The sequence below is a fragment of the Cupressus sempervirens genome, chromosome 5, assembly GCF_028749045.1.
Source record: "Cupressus sempervirens isolate cs-2001-9-10 chromosome 5, ASM2874904v1, whole genome shotgun sequence".
Lineage (NCBI taxonomy): Eukaryota > Viridiplantae > Streptophyta > Pinopsida > Cupressales > Cupressaceae > Cupressus > Cupressus sempervirens.
This window is the reverse complement of record NC_143122.1, coordinates 320,569,264-320,586,285: the sequence shown is the minus strand read 5'-3', so window position 1 is coordinate 320,586,285 and position 17,022 is coordinate 320,569,264.

Here is a 17,022-nt window from a genome sequence, read left to right as displayed (position 1 = left end):
ATAGCATTAACACAAGTGACACCAAGATTTAACATGGAAAACCAATGTGGGAAAAACCACCAATTGCAACGAGTTATTGATTTTCACTCTTCTGAAGTGAGCCTTGATAGAATCCAACCCTATTAAAGATTACAAAAAAATTGTTAGGTATGACCCTCTTAGAGGATTTAATCACCTTGTTAGGAGTGGCCTGTTAGAGGTCTTTAGACACTTCAATCTAGAAATACCACCTTGTTATTTACAAATAGTTTTTAAGCTAACTCTATTAAGAGATTTAGTTCGTTGCTACAATGGTTAGAGAGTAACAATGATATGACCTGATTTCTAATGCAACTATATTGCTAATTTCAAATCTCAATTCTAGCTTGAATACTTGATCCTTCCTAATCGAATGTATCTTTCTAGCTCAACAAGGATATTCTACTTATTCTTCCAATTCTCTTCCTCTATGCATCTTTTTATCTTCCATACACTAACACACATTCAATCCTCAACTTGACTTTATATTTATATCATAGACATTGTCAAGTCAGCTTAAATACACCTTAGAATAATTAATATTCATCTCCTCATTTGGCTAGAACTAATAAACAAATTCAATAAACTCAATATGCCAAAACAAGAAAATCCTTCGTTAGTCGACCCTACTCAGTAGACAGTAACTCAAAAATTATTTTCCCATGTTAACTAAGTGAACTTAGTTAACACTACATCTTCATAAACTTCCTTTGGTAACTAAGTGAGCTCGATTAAGACTGGTTCCATCCAATTTTCCTTTGTTAACTAACTGATCTTGGTTAACACTCAACTTCTGATAACTTCTCTTCAACGCTTGAGTGAGTTTGGTAGATACTGCCTTCTAAACTTGGCAAACACTAGAATGCTCAGAAGACATAGGAAATTGCCTGCATCACCTGAGTGAGCTTGGCATACACTGACTAGCAAAGATATGACATTTTATGTAACATAAAAAGATAATAAACAATTAACCAATTGTTTTCAACAATCTTCCACTTTGGCATTGATGGCAACACAATCATGTCATAATACAATGAAAGTTTAGTCAAAATAAAAGTAAGGAAAATATCCTTAGTTTCATTCTGATTCTCATCTATGGGAACTCCCTCTATCAATGTGAACTCCCTCTAACGTCATTTTCTCACTCTATAAGCAAACTTTGTTTTCAATATCTTCTTCTAATAGAAAACTCTCCCTTTTTGATATCAGACCAAGTTCTTCCTTTTTGACATCTTTAAACAAAATTTCTTTGATGTATACTCTCTATCTGTAGAAAACTTATGTGATATGATATCCAAACTCTCCCTCTTAACATCTTATTCCAAAGAAAATATTCAGTGAATATCAATTTACCTCATGTATAGATTCATATGTGATTTTCCCTTCCATTACTGCATCAACTTGACTAATCTTCAACATGCTCTGGTTGATGTATCACCAAACTTCATTTAGTGAGCTTCAAATAGAAAAATGACCCCTAACTTACCTCTTAGATATAGCAATGCATCCTTAGGTAATGGCTTAGTGAATATGTCTATAATTTGTTCTTTAGTATTCACATATTCTAATCTCACCAATTCTCTTAGAAAATGATATTTTATTGTAATGTTTTTGGTTTCGGTATGCATCATAGGATTATTTGATAAATTAATTACACTTGTGTTATCACAGATGATAATCATTAGATCCTTGATCTCTACCCTCATACCTACCAATAGTTGCTTGAACCAAACAACATTGGAAAAAGTACCTATTGCAACAACATGCTCTGCCTTTGTTGTAGACTAATAAATTCAATTTTGCTTCTTACTTGTCCAAGACACTAGTCACTTACCAAGAAATAATGCTCCACCACTAGTGCTCTTCCTATCATCAACACTTCTAGCCCAGTTAGCATTTGTGAAGGCTTTCAAATCTAAATTGCCTCCTTTCTTGTATTATAATCCATAATCTTCAATACCCTTCAGATACCTCATGATTCTTTTGATTTTCATCATATGATTTTCTTTAGGATTAGCTGAGAATCTTATCACCATACCAACTACAAGAGAGATATCAGGCCTTGTATGCACTATATATTGTAGTTTTCCAATCATTGATATGTATGTGGTCTAATCTACCTCCTTAGAATCATCATTTTTGGAAATATTATGTCCAATAGACATAGGTGTTCCAACTAGTCTTGAATCTTCCATTCCAAATTGCTTTAGTATCTTCTTGATATACTTGGATTGATTAATGTAGATACCATATTTCTTCTGTTGAATCTATAATCCAACAAAGAATTTTTTCTCTCCAAATATGGACATCTCAAATTCCTTTCTCATTTCTTTTGAAAAAACTTTGCACAAGTCATCATTTCCAGTAAACAATATGTCATCCACAAAGATCTTTGCCAACACAATATTCTTGCCTAGTCCTTCTTTCATGTATAGGTTGATGTTATTATTTGTCTTTTGAAAACTAATCTTCATCAAATAGTTATGAAATCTTTCATACCAATCTCTGGGAGCTTGCTTGAGACCATATAATGCTTTATGCAACTTGCAAACCATATCCTTCTTGTTGAGATCTACGAAACCTTCAGGTTGCTCTATGTAGACTTCCTCTTCAAGAATTCTATTCAAGAATGTAGGTTTCATGTCCATCTGATAAACTTTAAATCCTTTATGTGTAGGATAAGAAATCAAGGTCCTAACACCTTCTAATCTTGCAATAGGAAAAAAAGTTTCACCATAATCAATACCTTCCTCTTGAGAATAACCTTTGCGTACTAAACTTGTTTTGTTTCTTGAAACTTCTCCATCTTCATTCAGCTTATTTCTAAAAACCCACTTTGTTCGAATTACATTCTTATCCTTGGGTCTAGGAACAAGTGTCCAAGTCTTATTCATTTCTATCTATTTTATCTCTTCATTAATTGCTTCAATCTAGTTTTCATTATCCAAAGCATCTTTAACTGATCTAGGTTCAAATTCAATAAGAAAACATGTACCTTTCAGTTTGTTCCTTGTCATAGTTCCTTCTTAATTCTCTCCAATGATCTGATCAGGTGCATGGTGCCTTCTGACATATCTTGCTAATATAGGTACCTTAGATTTAGAACTTGTTCCACTTTCCTTACCATGATCTCCCGCAAAATTTTTGGGTCCCACTTTCTGTGACTCAGGTCCTTCAGATTCAAATCTAGACTCAAGTTGCATTGGCTACAACTCGGTAGCCTTTGAATGCGACTCAAGTCCTTCAAACTATGACTCAGGTTCTAATTGTTGCAACTCGGTAGCTTCTGGAGATTTTGAGGACTTGGGAGGTAAAGTCTTCTAACTTCCAATTGGATTAGGCAATGTATTAGGTTCAAAGTAAATAAATTTTTTGTAATCTTCCGGTTCTTAGCTACTCTCTTCTTTACTCTTTTCAATAAACTCATCAATTCTCACATGTGTACTTTCTATGATCTTATGAGTAGTCAGATTCAAACACTTATATGTTTTACTTTTGCTAGAATATCTTAGGAATATGCCTTCATCACCTTTGACATCAAATTTATCTTTCCTAGTCTCTTTGAAAATATAACATTTGCTACCAAATACTTTCAACTAAATTACAATAGGTTTTTAGCCATATCATAGTTCATAAGGAGTTTTATTTGAGGCTTTCTTCAGTTGTACTTCGTTCAAGGTATGCATTGTTTTACTAATTGCTTCCTTCCATTGTTTGATGACAACATTCTTTTCTATCATCAAGGTTCTTTCACAATCCATGATCGATCCGTTCCTTCTTTCTACTATACCATTCTATTGTGGTGTACTAGGGGCTCATACTTGTCTTTTGATTCCTCTTTGAGTGCAGAATTCAGTGAACTCATTAGAAATGAATTCACCTCCTCTATCTAATCTCAAACATTTTAGTTTCTTTCATGTTTCTTTCTCTACTCTTGCCAGATACCACTTAAACTTTTGAAAAGTTTCAGACACATCTTTTAGATACATTAAAGTCATCATTCTAGAATTATCATCAACAAAAAGAATAGGTCCACAAAGGTATGTATGAACCAGCTCCAAGATTTCTTTAGAATGATAGTTCTTCCTTTTGAAGCTTATATTGCCCATCTTACCAATTTGACAATTTTTGCATAGGCGAATATCAAGTTTCCTCAAACAAGGAATACCTCTCACTCTTTTGTTTTTTCTTATGTTAATCAAATTATCAAAGTTCACATGACACAACTTCTTAGGACATAACTAGCTTTCTTCTACTTGAGCAATGAAACATGAACTTTCACTAATATCTAGGTAGAAAAAGTTACTTTTTGTTTGGTTACCAGACCCAACCAGATTTCCTTTTCCATCTAGTAGCTTGGCCTTCCCATTCATGAATTCTACCTTGAATCCAATGTTATTTGATTATGCCACAATCAATAGATTATGCTTCAGTCATTCAACCCAATAAGAATTATCACATCTAAGTTCAGTGGTTAGTGAGATACAACCTTTTCCCTTTATGCAACATGGTTCATTGTTTCCAAATCTTACACTTCCACCATCATAGTGTTCAATATGTTCAAACTGAACAACCACTATCAATAATCCATGTATCATTTTTGCTAACATGAGAGATAAGTGCCATTTTATCTTCTTCTTCATCAGATTCATCTTTTATAGCAATATAGACAATGTCATCATCATCATTGCTATCTAAATCTTTAGCCATAAAAAAAAAGACTTCTTACCTCTATCCTTGTAGTCCTTGTAGCTTTTGAAATCCTTCTTGCCTTTGAATTTTTTGTTCTTCTTTTCATCTTTTTGTTCTCTGTTTGAACACCTTATAGCAATGTGACCAACTTCTTCACAAGGAAAGCAAATTAAAGGAATTTTACCTTGGTACTTTCCTTTGCCTTTGGGATACCTTCTTGCAAGTAATGCTTCAATGGCTTCAAGATCACTGTTAGAACTGTCTTCCTCTTCACTTTCAGATTGTTTTCTTTTAGACTTTTTAGCTTTCTTCTTGAGTGACTACTTGGCTTCAAATGCAAACTCAAGATTACAAGAATTAGGATCATAATTATCATATTTATCTAGCTCAAATGTAGTCAATATTCCAACTACTGCATCCAATGTTATATCATTCTCTAGATTGCATCTCATTTCTTGGATTTTTGAAACACTAATCGCATATATAGGAAGAAGTGTTCTAAGAAACTTACTTACCACTGTTTCATCTTCAATCTTTCCTCATTAGGCTTTGATTGCACAAACACTGGCTTTGATTCTATCATTGTACATTGCAATGTTCTCATCTTCTCTCATCTTTATTTGATCAAATTATCCTCTGATACTTTTAGCTTTGGCTCTTCTTACATTATCATCTCCTCCATAGATGACTTTTAACTTGATCTACATCTCATAAGTAGTACTACGATATTTGACTTCACCAAATTCAACATAGTTGAGAGTTGAAGCAATATCAATCATCATAATGTTATGATTCTTCTTCTCTATGATTTCTTCAATAGTCATTGCTCTAGTAGGTGCCACATACTTGGTGTTAACATATTTTAGATATGAATCACTAATGGTTGCCAAATCTAACTTCATAAGTTTCTACCATGCATTGAAGTTGTCTCTGTTCAACTTGGGGATCTCCCTTCTGTAAGACATCTTTATCTTTATCTTAGGTCCTTGAAACCTTCTCTGTAAGCACAAAAAGCTCTAATACCAATTGTTGGAAATATATGAGGAGTAATTGAGAGGGGAGGGGTGAATCAGTTACCACAAAAATAAATCCTAGATCCCTTAGATATCAATACAAAACATAAAATTTTCTGAAACTTTTGTTACTTCGTTAACACATAGGCACTCAATTAACACTAACAATATGTTGTAACTTGGTAACCACTGAAATAAAAACTGTTACTCAAAAAATATTGAACATACAAAACTTAAATATTATCTATGATTAACCTTAATTAACTTAGTTGCATACACATAAAATAAATAGCATGAACACAAGTGACACCAAGATTTAACATGGAAACCCAATTTGGAAAAAACCACCAATTGCAACTAGTTATTAATTTTTACTCTTCTAAAGTGAACCTTGATAGAAGCCAACCCTATTAAAGGTTTCAAAACACATTTTTAAGTGTTACCTTGTTAGAGGATTTAATCACCCTATTAGGAGTGGTCATGTTAGAGGTCTTTAGACACTTCAATCTAAAAATGCCACCCTGTTAGAGGATTTACAAATTGTTGTTAAGCCAACTATGTTAAGAGATTGTAGTTCTTGCTAGAGGTCTTTAGACACTTCAATATAGAAATGCCACCTTTTTAGAGGATTTACAAATAGTTTTTAAGCCAACTTTGTTAAGAGATTTAGTTCACTACTACAATGGTTAGAGATTAACAAAGATATGACCTGATTTATGATGCAACTATATTGTTGATTTTAGATCTCAATTTTGGCTCAAATACTTGATCCTTCCTGATCGAATGTATCTTTGCACCTCAACAAGGATATTGTGCTTATTCTTCCAATTCACTTTCTCTAAGCATCTTTTTATATTCCATACACTCATACAGATTTAATCCTCCACTTGACTTTATACTTATATCATAGACATTGTCAAGTCAGCTTGAATACACCTTAGAATAATTAATATTCATCTCCTCAGTTGGCTACAACCAATAAACAAATTCAATAAACATAATATGCCAAAACAAGAAAATCCTTTGTTAGTCGACCCTACTTGGTAGACACTAACTCATAAATGATTTTCCTATGTTAATGAAGTGAGCTCAGTTAACACTTGTTACATCCAAATTTCCTTCATTAACCAAGTGAACTCGGTCAACACTCAACTTCTACTAAATTCTCTTCGACACATGAGTAAACTCGGTAGATACTGCCTTCTGAACTTGGCAAACATTAGAATGCTCGATAGACACAGGAAACTGTCTTCATCATCTGAGTGAGCTTGACATACACTAACTAGTAAAGATATGAAATTCTGTGTAACATCAAGACAATCTACTAACCAATTTTTTTCAATATTCTAAGGGGAGCACTAAACAAATTTCCAACAATCTCTCCCTCAGTGTTACCCGAGGATCCGAGGATTTGAACCTATGACCAAGCTCTCATACCAATTTTTAAAGTGGGGTTGTCATTGCAACAAATGACTGATCTCTTAATGCCTTATACAACCACTCAACTTATATTACACAAGAGTTGGTCAATCCTTTGTCATGAATCTTGAGGGGAGTACTGAACAAATTTCCAACAACCTTATCCTAGTAAGATTGTATTTCTTAATGTGAACCACACAAAGAAAAAGGAGTGCTACTACCATTCCTAGTATGATTTTTTGGTATTACTATGGAACACAAAAATAATATGGAACTAAAATTTCTAGAAGGTTGTATACCATACTATTCGATCCATCTAGGATATGTCCTTAAGGATTATATGTCTTAAAGGGATTTTGTAGTAAGTAATCTATCCTATAGGATTATATGTACATAAGGGATCAAAAGAGATAAATATATTCTTAAGGATTATATGCCCGTAAGGGATAAAAAGAAAGGTGGGTCATTCCTTAAGCATTGTATGTTCGTAATGGATCCAAGAATAAAGTAGCTTCAAAAATAGTGTGTGTGAGAGAAAAATGTGAGCAGAGTGTATGCAACCACATTGAACCTACTAGAAACTCCTTAATCAAAGAAGTGACTTTAAAAGAGAATAAATGAAACCAATAGAATCATTTCCATTATGAACTTCCCCCAAGAAATTAAAAATTAAGTAAAATGAGAATATATAAAAGGAGGGCACAAAATGGATCTACCAACCCTGGGGTCGATATGATAATATGGCAACGTGTAAAGTATTATGTCAAACTAAGATATCTTTATTTCCCAAGGGAATTAGAAATACAACACAATGGAATAAACACATGTAAGAGTTACAAAGAAGAGTATTTTTTGCACTAGCATCACGAGACCAAAAAGTATATGGAGCCAACATTTACAAATAATGGAACATGTACAACATAACACATAACATCACATAGAAGAAGGGAGATACAAATAGAAGAAGGATTGTGATATTTGAAATTCCTTTGTCACCTTTAACCAATATGGAAACAAGGGTCATACACAAAATATATCATTTAGATAAGCAAAACATATAGCATATAACATATAACACATCACAGGGGAAGCATATTAAGATAGGAAAACACACATAATCCACCACATAAAGGGAGAAAACTTGCAAGATGAGAATTCTAAGGATGAGTGATGAAACAATAGCTAGTTCCAAACTAGGATGATGTTGTGAAGATAGGTCATTGTGTTTGTTACTAGGAGAGATAGATAATTGTTATGAAAGCACATCTAGATCAATATCAATAGTCTCATACATATCAGCATAATCACTAGCATAAATATCATTGTTAGTATTATGAACATAATCATCAAGAATTTTTCCATCAAGATTTATTGTAAAAGAATCTAAGATATGAATAGGACTATCATGTTTATTCATTTTTGATTTTTTAAACTTTTCTTTCTCTACAGGCTCAAGCATGGGTTGGTCAAAGGAAAGCTAAGTGTGAGAAGGTGTATGAGGTCAAGAAATATTTTGAGAAAGAACATTCATGGTCTCTAATGTGACACTTGAGATCACAATCACAAGCATGATGCTAATATTTAGTCTTTCTTGGTATTCGGGTGGGGTAGGATCAATCAACAATGGGCCATTTTCTTCTTTGGGAGGAAAAACCAAAGGAATTGCACTAGGTTGATATATGATAGGAAGAGTATGTGCATAATAAATATTATATGGATTAGAAGAATTTAAAGGAGGAATGGACGATGTAGGAATAAGTCCACAACTAGGATCATCCTTAAGTTTCCTTAATTCAAAAATATTTTGAATATTTAAGGCTTAATATGATCAAAAAAGATAATTAGGATGAACTTTAGTTGGTTGAGGCATGGAAGGCTAAAATATTTTCAACTTACCTTGTTTCTCCCAATTCTTTCAATGTGCCTTAAGACTCAAAAGGGTAAATCATTGATCTCAACCTTCACTAGGGTTTCCGAGGTTGTTAATCATTTATTCCAACCCAATACAATTTAAATAAACTACTTTCAAACTTCTACCCACTCATTATGCACTCAAACCCAACTTGTACTCTTCAACTATGTATACTAGCCAATTAGGCCTTCAGAGACTATTTTTCTTCATTTTCTCTCATACTTTCCAAAACCTCACCCAAATTAGTCAATAACTCAAATACCATTTTAATATTTATACAACATATCCCAAAACCAAATAGGTTTTCTTTGAACCAACCTTACTGTGATGGCACTTTTGACAACTATTTTAGGGAAGATTGGCCCACTTTTACAGATAAAGTATGTGAAATACTTGACCCCCAACTCCACAACTCTCAATATTCTTCTATTTTAATAAAAATAAAAGGATTGTAATATTGTTGTCATGATTGAACTATGTAGTTTTTGAGTCAAACTCATTGACCCATATTTCATGAGTAGTGATTCACACATGAATCCATCTCTCATGAGAATAAATGGAACACTTATCACTCATTAGATCTAGGTGATGCTCATAGAGGTGAAGCATGTTGTTCTTAAGCACTCATTTGATATGAAAGTTCCAAAAATATCACTAAAACATGCCTAAAACTAGGGATTTCTAGTTAAGGCATTTCCTAGCACTTCTGAAAATCTATTCCAAGTTTCTACACCTCCTTAATTATATTAGTCATCTTCAATCATAAAAATACCGCCTTGTTTGAGTAGGCCTTCTATTGTTATAGGCTCTTCACAATATTCATGGGCTTTCCTTTAGATTAACCATGATGTAAACCCTTAACTTTCATATTTCCTACACATTCATAGTTAGTGGTATATTTTACAAGTTATCAAGAGCCATCACATGAGAAAAAGATGACACATTCATAGAATGGACTCTTTTCTCATTGAAACTATCAAAATAGATATTAAAAAAAACAATGTAACTTCCTTGAATTTTGTCAACACTATTAGAGAAACATGTTTTCACAAGGTTAAAAAGTCAATCAAATAATTTGGAAAACACTTAAACTTAAATTCTTATTCATCCACAACATGAATCCAATGAAAAAAAATCAACAAAACATGCAAACTTACAAAAAAAAAATGCAAGAACATTGTATTTTATGAATATTTCAACTACAGTATGTACACCTGTCCCTTCAAATTACCATGTTGCACATTTCATGCCTTACACAAGATTTATACAAATCTTATTTGACTTCCCAACCTAATCCCAATCAGTTTCATGGGATTAGATTTCTAAACAAACTAAAGCAAAATTTTCCCACCTAAAACCCAACTAGTTGTTAGTTTCAAATATTTGAATTTGAATTCCTAACAAATGACTCCACATAGACTCCAATCCATTACCAAAGCCCTCAAATGGATTCATGTAACTAAATTATTCATCCCATTACCCTTTCTAATCCCATTGCACATCATTTTCCCATTACATTCAATTTTAGGTCCTATGGTCCTTTCAGAGCCATTAGGAGATTTTACTTTTATATTATAACTAATATCATGAAATGTCATTATTCACCTTAATGAATTATAATTGACTCATATATATTCATGGATTCCATCCTTGGTCTCTGGTGTCTTTATGCTCCCACTCAACTTCTAGGTGCTCCTACACTAGTAAATCAAGAGGACCAAGTTTAACTTGAAAATGATCAAAAGTAGGAATGATAATGAAAGTAGTATCCAAAGTTTCACCACCAACTTCCATGAGAAATGATATGGAACCATGGGAAGGATAAAGAAAACCATTGCAAGTTTAAATCAAGACACTAGATTTATCATAGAAATATTTTTGTAATTGTTTACAAAAAAGATGCTCTTAAGTTATCACATACACCATGCAAGTGGCATGAATAAGGGTACCACCAAAAGGAATACCATCAACCTAGTGACAATGTAAAGAGGGCTTTTAGATTCTTTAATTATTTTAACAAGATCAAAGATAATACAAGATTGATGTGATACATTAAATCTTAGTCAAAGCTTAGTCGAATCAATTAAGATGACATGTTAAGAGGTATACCAACTATTATTGTTATTTAAATGAAGATTTGGATTCTATTTTGGATGGTGAAATAGAAAATGGTTTATATTTCCCAAGAATACATTTATGTTGTCATTACAAGATGAATTATGCATTGCACAAGAATATAATAAATGGATGAGATTAGGGAAAGTTTTCTGGTGATATTTGAATGATGTTTAGGTTTTTGAATGGACAATTAAAGAATGGAATGTTTTTTAAGGACTCCAAATCTAAGAAAATTAAAGCTGAGTTAAAAGGAAATCAGTGAATCTAGGGTATTAAGTTTTCATTGCAATTACATGGAACTATAATCAGGCATACTATGATGCTAATTTAATTAGTTCATTGTATTCAAAACATTTTAGTGATCATTGTAAGTCATTGTAACTTCCTTAGGGTGGTTTATCAAGGATAATTGCATTGAATAGTGTGCTCTAGGTAGTGGTTTTTAAATGCAAGTGCATTCCCTACATATGGAAAAGATAATACTTCATCCAAATTTTGACTTGTGAGTATCATCCCCACCATAGGTTTCCCTGTAATAGGGTTTCCATGACAAAAATCAACGTGTTGAGATTTTATTTACTTTTTGTTCATGCATATTGCCTCTTAGTTTAAGATTTAGGTTATATTGAATCGATTGAATAAGGTCAAATATGTTAGAAAAATCATTAACACCCCCCACCCTCTCTCACTGTTACCTCTTTCCAATAATTGGTATCGGGGAATAGTCCATTTGAGGAAGCCCAATAGCTCGAGGGAGATCTAGGAAGGAAAGATGGAATTAGATTTGTATGAAGTTATTATTGCCTTGAATGACCTAGACCAATTCGATGTTGAATTTAAAAATTTGCAAATCAAATTAAGAGAGTATGAGATGTTATTTAGGACCCTAGAAGAACAAATGAAGCAAGCCAAAGCTAAGAGAAGAGAACTATGTGAACACATATCTGAGAGCCCAAATGATGAACAAATGATCAAAGAATTGAAGGAAAAAATTGAGGGACGTGAAATAATCAAGCAAGAAAATGCATCATTAACAAACAAAATAGAATAAATGATAATGAGATTCACCAAGGAGATTGAAGATAGGAAGAAGAATGAAGATATCCTGAGTCAAACCCTAAAAAAGAAATAAATTATCTGATAAGTGAAAAGGGCTTATGTCTAGTCTACAAGAAGCTAAGGACATAAAAGAATTATTCAAAGATGAATTAGTTGTTGCAAATGAGTACAAAGAAAAAATCATAATCGATATAGAAAAGCTAGAAAAACTTGATTCACTACTTGGAAACCATAGGAGCACTAATGGTAAGAGTGGTATTGGATTTGAAAAGGGTGAAATCTCAAAGTCGAGATGCGAGAGTCTCATATTTGATAATTAGAAAAAAAGGAAAGAAGGTACCTACAAAATAGCCTAATGCTCATAAGTTTGATGGTAAGTATTTGTTCAATGTTTCAAGTGCCATAATCACGGTCATAAGGCATGAAATCGTAAAAGCAAACTAAATAACTATTTCATTAACAAAAGAAATATTAGATATTACGTATGGAATGGTTTTGGGCATATTTCAAGTTATTATGGAATCAAAAGTATTAAAAAGACCAATCAAATAAAAAGAAGGGTTGTTTGTCTCAAATGTAACATATGTGTACATCTAGCTAAGTAGTACAAATACATCACTAATAGAAATAACATGAAACAACAAACAAGGGAAAGAACAAATCAAATATTTGTAAAGAAAAGGAAAAATCCATAGGTGTGCAATGACATGAGAAAATATAGATAAAAAAGATGCAATAGAACATAGGCTTTTGGCTTAGGGGTAGAAAATAGAGATAATTCTTAAGGACCCCAAGATGGATGATGCTTAAAAGTTTTATGCATAGATGAGTTAGAAGAGATAAAGATTGATGCAGAGCCACACCTTGGAAAACTCAAGAGTAATTAGTCACTCAACTGAGTTTCTTCAAGGGGCATCTACAACCTCCAGGATCACACACTAAAATCAAATTCAATTAAACAAAAATTTGTAAATAAAATCTCCCAAAATATCTTCTTGCTGCCTTCGGATAGACCCGCACTCAGACATGAATAACTTTCGAACCAGAAAAGATTTACTCAATCCAACCATTGATATTTTGCGTAACTAGGTTTCAAACAACATATAAAAATTTGAGAGAAATCCAACGGTTCAAACCCGAGATATTGACCCCGCATCAGAGTACATTTTTTTGCAAAACATTGCTTCTTGTTGTCTCTAGATAGACCTGTGAACAGACATGTATAACTTTTGAACCAGATCAAAACTCTTCAATCGCTCTGGTGAAGATGGGCGTAATTAGGCCTATAATAACATATCCAAAGCTCATGAAAATCCAACAGTGCATTTGGGAGATATTACCCACGCACTGAGACTAATTTTTTGCAAACATACCGAATTCGACCCACAACTAAAACTTTTTAATCTTCTGCAAACTCTCAACTTGTTTCCAGTGAGAAGATAAGAAAAATCCGTTCAAAACTCAGACCATCGAAAACTTGCACAAAGACAAAAATGAAAAAAAAAAACATTCCATATCTCTCCAAATTCGATTCGTGTCTTACATAGCCGACTGGCTCACCCTTAAAACTGACTTTCTTTTTCCTATTTAAAGGATGTGAAACGTTTTCTTCTTATTTAGAAAAGAAGAACATCTCCTATCCAAAAAAAGGATAAGAATCTGAAACCTTTTTTCTACCAATATTAGACAATCGTTTTCTACATCAAGAATATTCCAAAAAACTGCCTACTACCTATTCTTGGATTCTAAAAATCATTAAACACTCCACCTACGAACTAAAAAAAACTATTCTAATTTAAGATCCACACACCTGGTCCTAGGTGGCTATATCTGGAGAGCTTATCGAACTGCTACTCTAGGTATGCCACCACATGTAGGACGTTATTACAAACTTCAAAAACTAAAAGCATTTAAAACATAACATTAAATTCCCTATTACATTTTCAACAATGTTGCCTCCTATAGCGTTTCTCTTCTCTGCCACTGCAGCATACTCCCCTGTAGAATGAATCTCAAGTCCTCTTGAGATGATGTGTTGTAGAAATGAATCTCATTCTTCTTTCGAACTTTCCAATTTCTTTAAACTAGGATGAGCATATCTACAAGAAAAACAAAAATAATATCCAACTTCTCCACATTGTAGCTTTGATTCTTTAATGCTGTAAATGTCACAAAAAATTCTCCAGCATGATTCACTATACATGAAATCTGCATCCCTACATAAACATTATTAGAAGAAAACATATCATCAGCATTAAGATTATTTGAGTTCTCTTTTTGAATATGAGCTTCCTTATACACCATGTAATGTGCATCATATCTATCTTTATCAATAGTAACCATAAACTTATCTGCTTCTTGACTATCAACCAGTTTCACATCTTGAATCTTAAGAATCGTATTTATCTCTTCTTCCTTTATTAAACATTTATCATCATCTTGATCTTCTGTAGTAATCTCACTTTCAAATATCTCTTTCTTCTTACAACTTTGCTCAAGAACAATAACAGTATTGCACTCTTTCCTTTCTTCTTCAAGCTGAGTTTCCGTACTACTGCCATGCCTTTTCCATTCTCCCACAATGGCTGCAATTTTTTCCCATAAATCAGATTCTTCTTTAGAACTTGCTGTTACACATTCCTTAGCTTCATCTTCATGCCATTCCTCTTGACATTTTTCTTCATTATGCATATTTAAGGCTTCATCAGTTGCCTCCAAAATCTTTTCTGAAGGAGTACCTTCCAACATTGTACTCTTCTCTATTTTCAAATGACACATTATTGTTCCAACCATAACTTTATCACACTCAAATCCCATAGGGCTTTCCTCTTTATTCTTTTCATCAACATTTACTTGTTGCACTCCTTCTTTCTGCATTTTATTTTCTCTCAACTTAGCTTCATTCTCTTCACGTTTCCTTCTCAAACTTTTTATTTCCTCTTCTATCTTGCTTACCTCTTCTTTTTGTTTTCTCATTTCTTCTTCCTCTCTTTTCTTCTTTTCTATCACTTCCACCTTCAAGTTTGAAGACTCCATCTCTGAATTTTCTTCCTCAGTCTGATTTTCAGCATCATTCTGCAATTTGTCTTTGAGTACTGGAACCAGTGCAAAGAGTGGGCTCTTCTTTCCTTTCACCTCTTTCAAGAATTCTTTCTTACCCATCACCATAACTTTGGCTTCTGCGGCTTTTGATTCTTCTTGACTTGGTTCAACTAAAGGTATCAATTCAATGACCTTTCCATTCTTTGTAATGGTATATGTATTCTTCACTCCATCATGATGTGCCTTGAGATCATATTGCCAGGGTTTGCCGAAAGTAAATGGCATGCATCCATAATAACAATATCAAACAATAATCTATCCTTATAGGCTCCAATCTGAAATTCCACCCAAGCTTGCTCTTCTACTATAGTCTGTTGTCCTTTATTTAACCAAGATACTTTGTAAGGATACGGGTGTTGTATTCTTGGTAGCTTTAACTTTTCCACCATTTCAAGAGACACAAAATTTTCTGTAGAACCAGAGTCTACTAGTACCTTACAAACTTTTCCCCCAGATTTACAAGTAGTTCTGAAAATGGACTTCCTTTGTGGTGGTTCTTCTTTGACAGGCATTTTCAACAGTGTTCTTCTCATCATAAGTGCTTCCCCCTTTTCTGGATAACCATAACTGTCTAAATCTTCTTGTAAATCCGCTTCTTGTGCCAGGTGTATTCTCCTTTCACCATGAGTACTAGAGCTTGCTTTTGCTGGACATTTGTGTGCCATATGACCTTCCTGATTACAGTTGTAGCATCTTATTGGTCCATTTGTCCTTCCTGGTGATCTTCCTCTGAAATTTGGCCTTCTACCTATGAAACTTCCTCTGAAATTATCAAACTTATTATCTTCATTATGCATCTTCGTTTGTGGCTGAAAATTTGGACTCCTTCTGCTAAATGTACCTCTTCCTCTGAATGGTTGTCTTTCTCTGCCTCTGTTATTATTTTCTTGTCTCCTTTTGATTTTCTCTTCCACCTTTAAAGCCAACTGATAGCACTTAGCTACGGTGTTAGGACTCGGCAACTGCAACTCTTCTTGTATGTTCATCCTCAAACCATTTAGGTATCTTGCTACCTTGATACTCTCAGGTTCTGCAAATTTTGACCTTAGACTTAACTTCTGAAATTCTTCTGTATAAGTACAGACATCCATATCCCTTTGTCTGAGATTCTTCCTTTTCTGATGCAACTGTACCTCATAGTCTTCAGGGAGATACGTCTCTCTTATCATTGACACCATCTTCTTCCACGAACAAATTTTTCTTTTATCCTCCTTTACCCTTTCTTCTTGCACAAAATTCCACCATGTAAGGGCTGCTCCCTTCATTCTGGACTTATCCAACTTAACTTGTTGGGACTCTGAAACTTTCTCACATTCAAAATGATTCTCTAAGGCTTCAATCCATTCCAACACTAATTCAGCGTCCATCTTTCCTGTAAACATAGGTAACTCCACGAGTTTTCCTCCCAAAGCCTTTAAAGCTTTAAAAAATGGCTTCTCGTTCTCAGATATTCTATCTTCTTCACTGTCAGGTATGTCTTCCTCTTCTTCCATTTCTTCTTTCATTTCTTTCTTCTCAACTACATTCTACATATGTTCCAACTTACTGGCTAGTTCTGCCACTATCCCCTTCAACTCTCTATTCTCTTTCTGGATAAGTTCTTCTTGCTCCTCGACTTTCTTCACTAACTTTGCATTGGTCACCATCTTGCTTGACCCTATTGAGGAATCTTGATCAAGGGCGTTCAAC